Below are 12,412 nucleotides of genomic sequence, written 5' to 3' on the forward strand. Positions count from 1 at the left end.
AACCAGTGCAGGTAAGGGCCAGGGGTTCTCTGGGTGCTTCACACCAGGGCACCCTGGCAGGGCAGTTGGTTCCAAAGCCAGAAGGTTCGAGAGCATGTTGATCCAGGGGTGCCCAAGCAAGCTGTCTAAAGCCGAAGTGGTATGGGCCTGGAGTGTTCCAGGGTGCTTTGTGCCTGTGTGTCCTTGGCACAAAGGCTGGAGTGGTCCAGAGCACTAACCAGGGGTATCCTATTGTGTGCACCGCCCTTTGGCCTCCTTAGTGGGACAGCTGGGGCTGGTGGGGGCTAGGGGCCCAGGGTTCACTGAGGTCGCAGGCCAGTTAGGGAACGGGATTGTATACTGTTCTACGATTTCAAGGTGCAGGGGGAACATTGATTATGTCCATCAGACCCTGCTACCCAGAGGGAATTTTAGTAGCACCCTCACCACTCGATTGAGTTCTAGGGCTGGCGCTTTTATATGGTAATCATTCTTTAAAACCCTGGGTGTTTTGTTTTGTTTTGTTTTGTTTCCTGTGCCCCAGCACAACCAGAACTGGTGTGGGCTTGGGGACCTGGCACCTGTTGAAGTCAACTGGTTATGGTGTGCTGACCCTACTCCAGTGTGTACTTTAAATGTGGGGTGGAGACAGCATAAATTCTGTCACTGTCCAGTCCCACTAACCCAGAGATTTAATTATATCATGAAATCAGATTCAAAAAGTTCTAATAAATCTGAATATAAATATAAATCCTGAGGTAAAAATTGTAATCTCCATTCGAAACTGATGCTCAAATGTTTACTTTTTTCTCAATCATCTGATATTAACAAATTAAAAATAATACATGCTTAAAGTCTTAAATGAAATCATGCAGAAACATATGTTAAAACATAACTTTTCATCCCCATATGCATTCAGGAGACTGGAACTGCGTATGGGGATATAGGGTTATGTTTTGACATATGTTCGTGTATAATTTAATTTAAGATTTTAAGCATGTATCAGATGACTGAGGGAAAAGAAGCATATTTTGAAACTAATTTTGATCCATAAAGACCATTCCTTTCCATTAGTTTTCACACAGTTACATGACTTGATCTATACTTTAAAAAAAATTGGTCCTTGGTAAAAAATAAGTAAGTAAATACAAAAATAAAAATTCGGTGATATATATTTATGTACCTACTGAAAAGAAGCTAATTTCCTGTTATTTTCATAGGTAAACTTTCATCAACTAAACCTCTATCTTTCCTTTTATCCATAGGGTCCATATTTCTGGAAAAAAAAATAACATCAAAATTTTTTCGGTATAAACTCCTCAAAGAAACATCAAAGAAAAGGTCATACAATACTCCCACTTGTTCATCACCAGGTTTTATTTACATACATAAATCTATAAATATGCATAGCTAAATAAAAGGGAGACAGGTAGGCAGCATGCATATGACTTCCCCATATGGCTTTGCCTATTTTTTTTTATTCCCATTATAATGAAAGTACAGTATTAGTTTCAGTTGCACAACATAGTGATTCAGCAATTCTATACCTTACTCAGGGCCGTCATGATAAGGGTACTCATAATACCCTTCCTGTAGTTCTCCATCCCTCCCGCACACTTCCTCTCTGATCACCATCACTAGTTTCTTCTCTAAAGTTAGAGTCTGGTTTTATGCCTCCCTTTCCCCTTGTTCCTATATTTTGTTTCTTAAATTACACATGAGTACAATCAAATATTTGTCTTTCTCTTATTTCACTTAGCATTATATCCTCTAGTATATCCATGTTATTCCAAATGGCAAGATTTTATTCCTCCTAAGGTTGAGTAATGTTCCTGTGTGTGTGTTCCTCTGTGTATTTTGTTTCTCCACTCATCTACAGATGGACACTTGGGTTGCTTCCATAATTTGGCTACGGTAAATGCTGCAATAAACATAGGGTGCCTATGTCTTTTCAGATTAGTATTTTCATATTCTTTGGGTAAATAATCAGTATTAAGATCATTGGATCAAATATAATTTTATTTTTAAACTTTTGAGGGAACTCTATAGTGTTTTTCACAGGTGCTGAAATATCTGAATTCCCAACAGTGCACAAGGGTTCCTTTATCTCTATAATTCTCACCAACATGTTTCTTGAGTTTCTGATTTTAGTCATTCTGAAAGGTGTTAGGTGGTATCTCACTGTGGTTCTGATTTACACTTCCCCGACGATTAGTGATACCAGGCATCTTTTCTTCTGTCTGTGGACCTTCTGTATGTCTTTTCTTTGGAGAAATATCTGTTCATATCTTCTGCACATTTTTAAACTGGATCATTTGTGGTTTTGGTGTGGAATTATCTAAGTTTATCATATATTTGGATTCTCTTTATCAGATATATCATTTGAAAATATCTTCTTCCATTCAGTTAGTTGTCTTTTTGTTTTGTTGATGGTTTCTTTTGCTTTGCAGGAGCTTTTTATTTTAATGTAATTCCAGTAATTTAGGCTTTTGTTTCCCTTGCCTAAGATTTATCTAGAAAAGATTCAATGGCCAATGTCAGAGAAATTAATATGTTTTCTTTACAAATTTTATGATTTGAGGTCTTACATTTAGGTCCTTCATCCATTCTGAGTTTATTTTTTGGTATGGTTTAAGAAAGTGGTCCAGATTCATTCTCTTCCATATACCTGTCCAGATTTCCTAGTACCATTTGTTGAAAAACTTCTTTTTCCCATTGCATTCTACTGCCTGCTCTGTTGAAGATTAATTGACCTTGTTTAAGTGTGGGTTTATTTCTGGGCTCTTTATGCTATTCCACTAATCTGTGTGTCTATTTCTGTGCCAATAGCATACTCTTTTGATTACTATATCTTTGTAGTATATCTTGAAATTTTGGAATTGTGGTACCTCCATTTTTTTTTCCCTTTTTTAAGATTACGCTATTTTTTTTTTTCCCCCTTGGTTCCATACCAATTTTAGGACTACCTGTTCTAGTTCTGTAAAAAATGCTATTGATATTTTCATTGGGATTGCATTAAATCTGTAGATGGCTTTGGGTAATATGAATACTTTCATAATATTTATTCTACTGATCCATTAATATGGAATATCATTCCATTTATGTCATCTTCCATTTCTTGATCAAAGTGTGATAGTTTGCAAAATACAAGGAGTACCTGGCTGACTCAGTTGGTAGAGCATGTGACTATTGATCTCAAAGTTGGTTATACGTTCAAGCCTCAGGTTGGGTGTAGAGATTACAACAACAATAAAAACTACAAATCTTTCACCTCTTTGTTTAAGTTTATTCCTAGGTATTTTATTCTTTTTGGTGCAATTGTAAATGGGACTGTTCTCTTTCTGCTACTTCATTATTAGTATATAGAAATGCAACAGAGTACTGTGTATTGATTTTTTATAAACTGACTTACAGAATTCAATGATCCATTCTGGGATTTTTTGTTGGTTGGTTTGTTGTTTTGGTGGAATCTTCAGGATTTTATATAAATATCATTTCATTTTCAAGTAGTGAAAGTATTTTTTAATCTTCCTATCTTCCTTATCAATTTGGATGCCATTTATTTTTGTGTCTGATTACTGGGCTACAAATTCCACCACTATGTTGAGTTTTTCAGCACTAAGTAGGATGTTGGTTGGGGTATTTTTATATATCACCTTTATTATGTTGAGGTATGTTCCCTGTAGATGTACCAGCGCTTTAATCATGAATGAATGCTGTGCTTGGTCAAATGCTTTTTCTGCCTCTGTTGAGATGCTCATTTGCTTTTTGTCTTTTCTTTTGTTGATGTGATGCATCACATGATTGGTGACAACTGAACCACCCTTGCATCCCAGAGATAAATCCGACTTCATTGTGGTGTATGATTTTGATGTAATGAAGGATTAAGCTGAACAGTTTTACATCATGTTCATCAGAGATACTGGCCTCTAGTTCTCTGTCTTTGTAGTATCTTTATCTGGTTTTGGGAACAGGGTAATGCTGGCCTCATAGAATTAGGCTGGAAAGTTTTCTTCCTCTTCTATTTTTGGAATACTTGGAAAATAACAGGTATTAACACTTCTTTAAATGTTTGCTAGAAATCACCTTTGAAGCTATCTGGTCCTGGACTATCCTGATTCACTTCGGGGAGGTTATTTGCTTCTAGGAGTTCATCCATTTCTTCTAGGTTGACCAATTTGTTGGCCAATATTTTTTCATAATATTCTCTTACAATCTTTTGTACTTCTGTGTTGTCAGCTGTTACTTTTCCTTTTGTTTCTGATTTTACTTATTTTGAGTCCTCTTTCTCTTTCTGTTAGGTTGGCTAATAGTTTATCAATTTTGTTGATTTTTTTTTTAAATTTGATTTATTTATTTGACAGAGATCACAAGTAGGCAGAGAGGCAGGCAGAGAGAGAGAGAGGAGGAAGCAGGCTCTCCGCGGAGCAGACAGCCCGATGTGGGGCTCGATCCCAGGACACTGGGATCATGACCTGAGCCGAAGGCAGAGGCTTTAACCCACTGAGCCACCCAGGCGCCCCAATTTTGTTGATCTTTTAAACCAGTCAGCTCCTAGTTTCATCAATCTGTTATCTTTGTTTGGCTTTTAGTTTCTATTTTTATTTATTTATTTATTAAAGATTTTATTTATTTATCAGAGAGAGACAGCACGTGCACACAAGCAGGCAGAGTGGCAAGCAGAGGCAGAGAGAGAAGCAGGCTCCCCGTCAAGCAAGGAGCCCGATGCGGGACTCGATCCCAGGACCTAGGATCATGACCTGAGCAGAAGGCAGCAGCCTAACCCACTGAGCCACTCAGGCGTCCCTAGTTTCTATTTTTTAAAAAGTTCTTCTTTTGGGGCACCTGGGTGGCTCAGTCGTTAAGCATCTGCCTTTGGCTCAGGTTATAATCCCAGAGTCCTGGGATCTAGCCCCACATTGGGCTCCCTGCCCAGTGGGAAGCTGCTTCTCCCTCTCCCACTCTTCCTGCTTGTATTTCCTCTCACTATCTCTGTCAAATAAATGAAATCTTTAAAGAAAAAAGTTCTTCTCTTAAATAAAGGAAATTTTTATTTCCTTCCTTTTGCTGGTTGTGGGTTGATTTATTCTTTTTCTAGCTCTATTTGGTGTAAAGGTAGGTTGTTTTGAGATTTTTCTTGCTTCTTCAGGTAGCCCTATATAGCTATAAATACCTCTCTGAAAACAACTTTTGCTGCATCCCAAAGATTTCTGACCATTGTCTTTCATTTTCATTTGTCTACATGTATTTAATTTTCTCTATGCATTGCTGGTTGACCCATTCATTGTTTAGTAGCATATTATTTAACCCCATGTACTTGTTTTCTTTCCTGATTTCATTTTGTTTATTTCTACTTTAATAGCATAATGGTCCAAAAGATTCATGGTGTGACTTCAGTATTTTGAATTTGTTGAGACTTGTTTTACGGCTTAATGTGTGATCCATTCTGAAGAATGTTCCATGTGCCCTTGAAAGAATGTGTATTCTGCTGTTTTAGGATGGGATGTTCTGAATATGTTTATATATCCATATAATCCAATGTGTCACTCAAAGCCACCGTTTCCTTTTTGCTTTTGTCTGGATGATCGATCCACTGATGTTAAGTAGGGTGTTAACGTTCCTTACTATTACTGTATTTCCTTTGTGTTTGTTAAAAAGCTGTTTTCGGTATATGGGTGCTTCCATGTTATACAATATCTTCTTGTTGGATTTTTCCCTTTATGATTATGTACTATCCTTGTCTTTTGTTATAGTCTTTGTTTTTGGGGGGGCACCTGGATGGTGTGGTGGATTAAGCGTCTACCTCTTGGTTTTGGCTCAGGTTCTGGTATCTCAGCACTGTGAGATCAAACCCAGTATAAGGCTCTGTGCTCAGCATAGTGTCTGCTTTAGATTCTCTTCTCCTTTCCCTGCCCCTTCTGCTGTGTGCTTTCTCTCAAATAAATAAAATTTTAAATTAAAAAATAATGTCTATTTTATCTCAGGATGCCTATGTTGCTCAGTTGGTTAAGCAGCTGATTCTTGATTTTGGCTTAGATTATGATATCAAGGTCCTAGGATCAAGCCCCACATCAGGCTCCATGCTCATCTCAGAGTCTGCTTGAGGATTCTCTCCGTCTCCCCGCTGGCCATTTGTGCACTCTCTGTCTCTAAAATAAATTTAAAAAGATAAAAGTATTTTCTCTGACACAGGTATTATGACCCCAGTTTTCTTTTCATTCCCATTTTGCATGATAAATGCTTTTCCATCTCTTCACTTTCAGTGTTCATGTCTTTAAGTCTGAAATGAGTATCTTTTTTTTTTTTTTTAAGATTTTTATTTATTCGACAGAGATCACAAGGAGGCAGAGAGAGAGGAAGGGAAGCGGACTCCCCGCTGAGCAGAGAGCCCAAAGTGGGGCTCAATCCCAAGACCCTGAGATCATGACCCGAGCCAAAGGCAGAGGCTTTAACCCACTGAGCCACCCAGGCACCCTGAAATGAATGTCTTGTACACAGCATATAGGGTGTTGCTTTTTAATCCATTCTGTCACCCTATGTCTTTAGATGGGAGCTTTTAGTCCATTTATATCCAAAGTAATTATTGCTGGTATGTACTTACTGCCCTTTCACTTTTATTTACTTATTTTTTTGGGTTGTTTTGTAGTTCTTCTCTGTTCCTTTCTTCTCTTACTCTTTTCCCTCATGGTTTGCTGGCTTTCTTGAGTTACATGCTTGGATTCTCCTTTCTCTTTACTTGTTGTTTATCTATTACCTGTTTTTAATTTGTGGTTACTGCTAAGTTTATATATAACATTTATACATGCAGTAGTCTGTATTAAGTTAATGGTCACTTAAGTTTGAAACCACGGTAAAAGCACTAAAACTGACTGTTCTCCTCCCCACATTTTAGGTATATGGTGTCATTTTTTACCTTCTTTCATTGTGTGAATCCCTTGACTGATTTTTATTGATATACTTAATTTTACTGCTATTGTGCGTCCTACTTTTCTTACTGCTGCCTACATTTTCCTTTCAAATCAAAGGGTCCCATTTTAATAGATCTTATAAGACTGGTTTAATAGTGATGAATTCCTTTCACTTTTGTTTTTCTGAAAAACACTTTAATCTCTTCCATTCTGAATGACAGTCTTGGTGGATAAAGTATTCTTGGTTTTAGGTTTGGGTTTTGTTTTTGTTTTGTTTTCCTTTAGTACTTTGAATATATGATGCCACTCCCTTCTGGCCTGCAAAATTTCTGTGAAAAAAGAAGTCAGCTGACATGGGGTTTCCCTTGTAGGGATCTGCTTTTAAAATTCTGTCACTACTTTTCACCACTTAAATTACTTTATTTCTTGGTATAGAACTCCTTGGGTTGGCTTTCTTTGGGGCTCTGTGCATCATGCATCTGGCCTTCTGTTTCTTTCTCTAGATTCAGAAAGTTTTTAGCTATTATTTAAATAAGTTTTCCTCCCCCTTTTCTCTCTCTTTTCCTTCTGGGATCTCTATGATGTGAATGTTATTACACTTGATGGTGTTGCTGAGTGCCCTTAATGTTTTTTCTCATTTTTGATTTATTTTTTTCTCCTGTTCAGCTTGACTGCTTTCCATTACTGAGTCTTCCAGGTCACTGATTCATAATTTTCCTTCCCTTAGTCTACTACTTATTCCCTCTACTGTATTTTTAATTTCATTTATTTATTCATCTCTTATGGCTTCTTTTTTATGTTTTCCATCTCTGTGTTGGAGGTGTTACTGAGATCCTCTACTCTTTCCTCAAGTTCAGGGAGTATCTTTCTGACCATTACTTTAAATTCCCTATGAGGCATATTATCTCCATTCCGGGTAGTTCTTTTACTGAGATTTTGTTCTTTTCTTTCATTTGGGACAAATTCTTCTGTCTCATTTTGTCTAAATAACTCTCAGTATTTCTCTCTGTTAGGATATTCAGCTATAGCTCCTTCTCTTGAAAGTAGTAGCTAGATGAAGAGGTCCTGTAGTGTCTTGCCATGCTATGTCCCCCATTCACCAGAACCTGACACTTCAGAGATGCAGCCTGTAGTACTGCATGTACCCTACCACTGTGTCGGAGCCACATTTGTCATCATTCCAGTTGGCTCAATGGCTCTCTTCTGTTGTGGGCAGCAATTGGCCCTTCTATTGAAAGACCAGGCAGGGGCCACCTTAAGCTTGAGATGGATCAGATCAGGAATTTTTTTCAGAGCCATAATAGCACCTGAGTGACATCCCCAGAGAAGCTTTCATTGGTGGGCACAGCCTATATTCAGAGTAGATGCCTGCCCCCAGCCCTCTGCTGTGGCTACAACTGAACTGGTACATGTGTGTTTTTTGTTTTTTCCCCCTCTCCATTGTGCAGGAGTCACTTTGAAGTAGTGCTAGTGACTGTCTGGGCTGCTTGCACACTGCTATGCTTTGAATGGACTCTCTACAAGGGCATATTGAACAGGACAGGTCAGCAAGAGAACACAGTGGTTACACATCAATGTCAGCAAGGATTGCGCAAGTCTACTCTAGGAGGAGTCCTGTAGCTGCTTTGGAAAACTCCTGCGGAGGAGACAGGTCTGCAGGAAAATTCAGAGGCAGGGTGAAGCTCACTTGCACTGTTCCAGTCTGTGGGAGGGGACCTGTGGCTGCTTTGGAAAACTGGTGAGGACTGGTTTGAGTGGGTGGGGTCGGGCCACTAGCTAGGTGGAAAGTAATCAAGTTGTACCAGTTCCTACAGGTATTATCGTTTCTAGGCTGGGGGATGGTGCAAGGAAATGGTGCCACCCACTCTTGTTCTTGGAACAGTCTCCCAAAGATCCCTGCCCCTCTGGGATATGTTCTGAGATTAGGATATAAATCTTCCTATATACCTTAGGTGTTTTTCAAACTGCTGCTTCTATACTGCATTTCAGGGAAGCTGTTACGCTGGTCGTTTTAAGGGTGAAACTCTGCTGCCTATCCCCCTCTGGCTCTCCCACAGCTAAACCGGTTGATTTCAAGTGTTAAGCCCTAGTGATTATGAAAATGCATGAAATTAAGACCCTCTGGTTTTCAAAGCCAAATGTTATGGGGATTTATCTTCTCAGCAAGGTTCCCCTGTGCCTGGGGTGTCTGGTGTGCTCCTCTCCCCTCCACATGTGGATATCCCTCTCAAAACATACACTTGCAGGTCAGTTTGGCTCCCAACCAGACCTCTGCTCTTCCAACCCTCTTCAAAATGGTCTTTTCTCTATATTTATCTGTGGAGAGTCTGTTCCATCAGTCTTTGGGTCATTTTCTGCTTTATCTATACTTTACATGGGTGTTACCTACTTGTATCTAAGGGATGAGGTGAGCTTGGGATCCTTCTACTCTGCCAACTTACCTGGAAGTTTCGCCCACTGTTATTTTTCACTGGTATTCCAAAATACTTTCCACTGGAATTGTTTTTTTTTAATATCCGTTTTTGTTTTTGTTTTTGTTTTAAGATTTTATTTATTTGACAGAGATCACAAGCAGACAGAGAGAGGTTCCCTGCAGAGCAGAGAGCCCAATGCCTATGCCAGCTTTGATCCCAGGACCCTGGATCATGACCTGAGCCGAAGGCAGAGGCTTGAACTCACTGAGCCACCCAGGCACCCCATCCACTGGAATTTATCTTAATAGGCACATTCAAGCACGTACAATTTGTTTAAAATTGCAATTTGCCTAAATATTGTTGTAGTTCTGATCTGACACTGGTGAAGTGGAACTTCAAAATCTAAAGGAGCCAAAATAACCCAGGAGGAAAAAGTGTCCCCCATTACTAAGTTCACAATGTCTGTGCATGTGAAAACTGGCATGTAGATTCAATGTAAACTAAGGAATGACAAAGAAACATCTTGTGAGTGACAAGAGTAAAAAAAAAAAAAACAAAAAAAAATTGTTTCAGAGACATCAAAACAATTTATCCTGTATTTTTACTTTTAAAAAATAAGGAAATTTTTTCTTGCAGTTTCTCCCTCTCCCTTTAACACATTTTGCCCATTCCCTACTGCCCACCCCTCTGGCAAGTATTGTTTGTCCTCTTTACCTAGAGGTCTCTGACATTGTTTTAACACTCCACATATAAGTAAAATAATTTGGTATTTGTCTTTCTCAGTCTGACTTATTTCACTTAGCATTATACCCTTTAAGTACACCCATGTTGTTGTAAATGGCAACTCTTAATTCTTTTACATGGCTAACACACACTCAAATACTACATCTTCTTTATCTATTCATCTTTTATGGACACTTAAGTTTCTTCCTTAAGAAACTTCCTCATGACTATTTTAAATGATGTAGCAATAACTTAATGATTCATTGATCTTTTAAAATACTGTTTTTATATTCTTTGCGTAAATTGCCAATACTGGATTTACTGAATCATAAGATATTCCTATTTTTAATTTTTTGAGGAAACTCCATACTGTTTCTGTAGTAGCTATACCAATCTGCCCTCCCACCAACAGTACACAAGGGTTCCTTTTTTTTTTTTCCCATCCTGGTCAATACTTGTTTTATTCTTCTCTTTTTGATTCTAGCCCTTCTGACAGGTGTGAGGTGGTATCTATTGTGGTTTTCCCCTGTATATCCCAAATGATTAGTTGATGCTGAACATCTTTTCATGTGTCTGTTGGCCATCTGGATTTCTCCTATGGAAAAATGTCATGACTTGACAATGAGGACCTGAATGGTCAGATATTAATTCAGATGTATCATTTGCAAATACCTTCTCCCATTCATTAGGTTGCGTTTTGTTTTTTTGATGGTTTCCTTCACTGTGCAAAAGCTTTTTTTAAGGCTTTATTTTGGTGGTGTCCTGATAGTTTAATTTTGCTTTTATTTCCCTTGCCTAAGATTTATCTAAAAAAATGTTGCTAAGGCCAATGCAAAGAAATTACTGCTTATGCTTTCCTCAGCGTTTTATGGTTTCAGGTCTCGCACTTATATCTTCAATCCATTTTGAATTTATTTTTGTGTATGGTGTAAGAAAATGGTCCAGTTTTATTCTTTTGCATGTAATGTCCAATTTTCCCAGAACCATTTATTGAAGAGACTGTCTTTTTCCCAATGTATACTCTTGTCTCCTTTTTCATAGATTAATTGACCACATAAGCATGGGTTTATTTCTGGGCCATTCTGTTCTATCCAAGTATTTCTGTGGCAGTACCATAGTGTTTTGATCACTACTTCTTTGCATTATATCTTGAAATTCAGGATTTTATCTTTCAGTATTGTTCTTTTTTTATTTTTATTTTATTTTTTTTTTTTAAGACTGCTTTGGCTATTCAAGGTCTCTTGTGGTTCCATATAAATTCTGGTATTATTTGTTCTAGTTCTGTGAAGGGAAGAAGGCATTCTTTTTTATTTTATTTATTTATTTTTTTAACTTATTTGAGCCAGAGTGAGGGAGAGAGAGAGCACAAACAGGGGCATTGCAGAAGGAAAGGGAGTAACAGGCTCCCCGGTGAGCAAGGAGCCTGATACAGGGCTTCCATCCCAGGACCCTGAGACCGCAACCTGAACCCAAGGCAGGTGCTTCACTGACTGAGCCATCCAGGTGCTCCTATTTTAAGATTTTACTTGAGAGAGAGAGAGAGTACAAGACGGGGTAAGAGCAGAGAGAGAGGGACAAGCTGACTCTGCTGAGTGCAGAGCCCAATGCAGGGCTCAGTCCCATGACCCTGAGATCATGACCTGACTGAAACCAAGAGGCAGGCACTCAACCTACTGAACCACCTAGGTATCCCAGAAAGAAGGCTTTCTTATGGATCTTCTTGAAACTCTAAGCTTTTTATATTTAAAGAAGCTACTGCTTTTGTGCAGAAATTGCTATTAGGCATTCAAATTTTCAAGCTCAAAAAGATTGAGGGAAAATACACAACTGTGTATTGCAAGAGCATTGCTTGTAACACACAGCTTCAGTGCACACATATTCAAAAGCTACCTTTTAATCCTATTTGTGAGATGTACTATGAACTTGGCAGAAAATTCAACTAAACAAATACAAATAATTTGTATCCTGTTATTTCTGATAAAAAAAAATGAATACATAAGCTTTCACACTCACACACAAACACACTGTACCAGAAAAAAAATCTGACATATTTACTGCTTAAAAATAAACCTGATTTCCCTTTGAGATATAAGCTAATCCCCATTTCGGAATGTTCTGAAAGCCACCCATAAAGGAAATACTCCCAGTATTCCAGGTTTCATTATGCTGTCCCCAAATAAAGCAAAATTAATTAAGTCATAATAGTACTGCAGATATACCAATGATGTTATTAACCTGGTTTCAAATCTATGTACCGAAGGATCATCCTGACATAGTGATAAACATACTGTCTGATTTATGTAAATACGTAATTTTAATATTTCCATCAATATTGAAAAAAATTCTGTTTGTTAGTGAAAAATGCTAGTTTTTAGCTTTGAGACAAAT

At 38.1% G+C, this 12,412-nt stretch overlaps 1 protein-coding gene across 1 annotated transcript in view; it reads left to right on the forward strand.

Moving 5' to 3' along the window:
* The window catches only part of MALRD1 (MAM and LDL receptor class A domain containing 1), a gene marked incomplete at its 5' end in the record, with an annotated part of 779,396 nt that overhangs the window by 726,569 nt on the left and 40,415 nt on the right, over positions 1 to 12,412 (forward strand). The gene's annotated exons all lie outside the window — the stretch shown is intronic.

The sequence above is a fragment of the Mustela nivalis genome (assembly GCF_964662115.1).
Source record: "Mustela nivalis genome assembly, chromosome: 7".
Lineage (NCBI taxonomy): Eukaryota > Metazoa > Chordata > Mammalia > Carnivora > Mustelidae > Mustela > Mustela nivalis.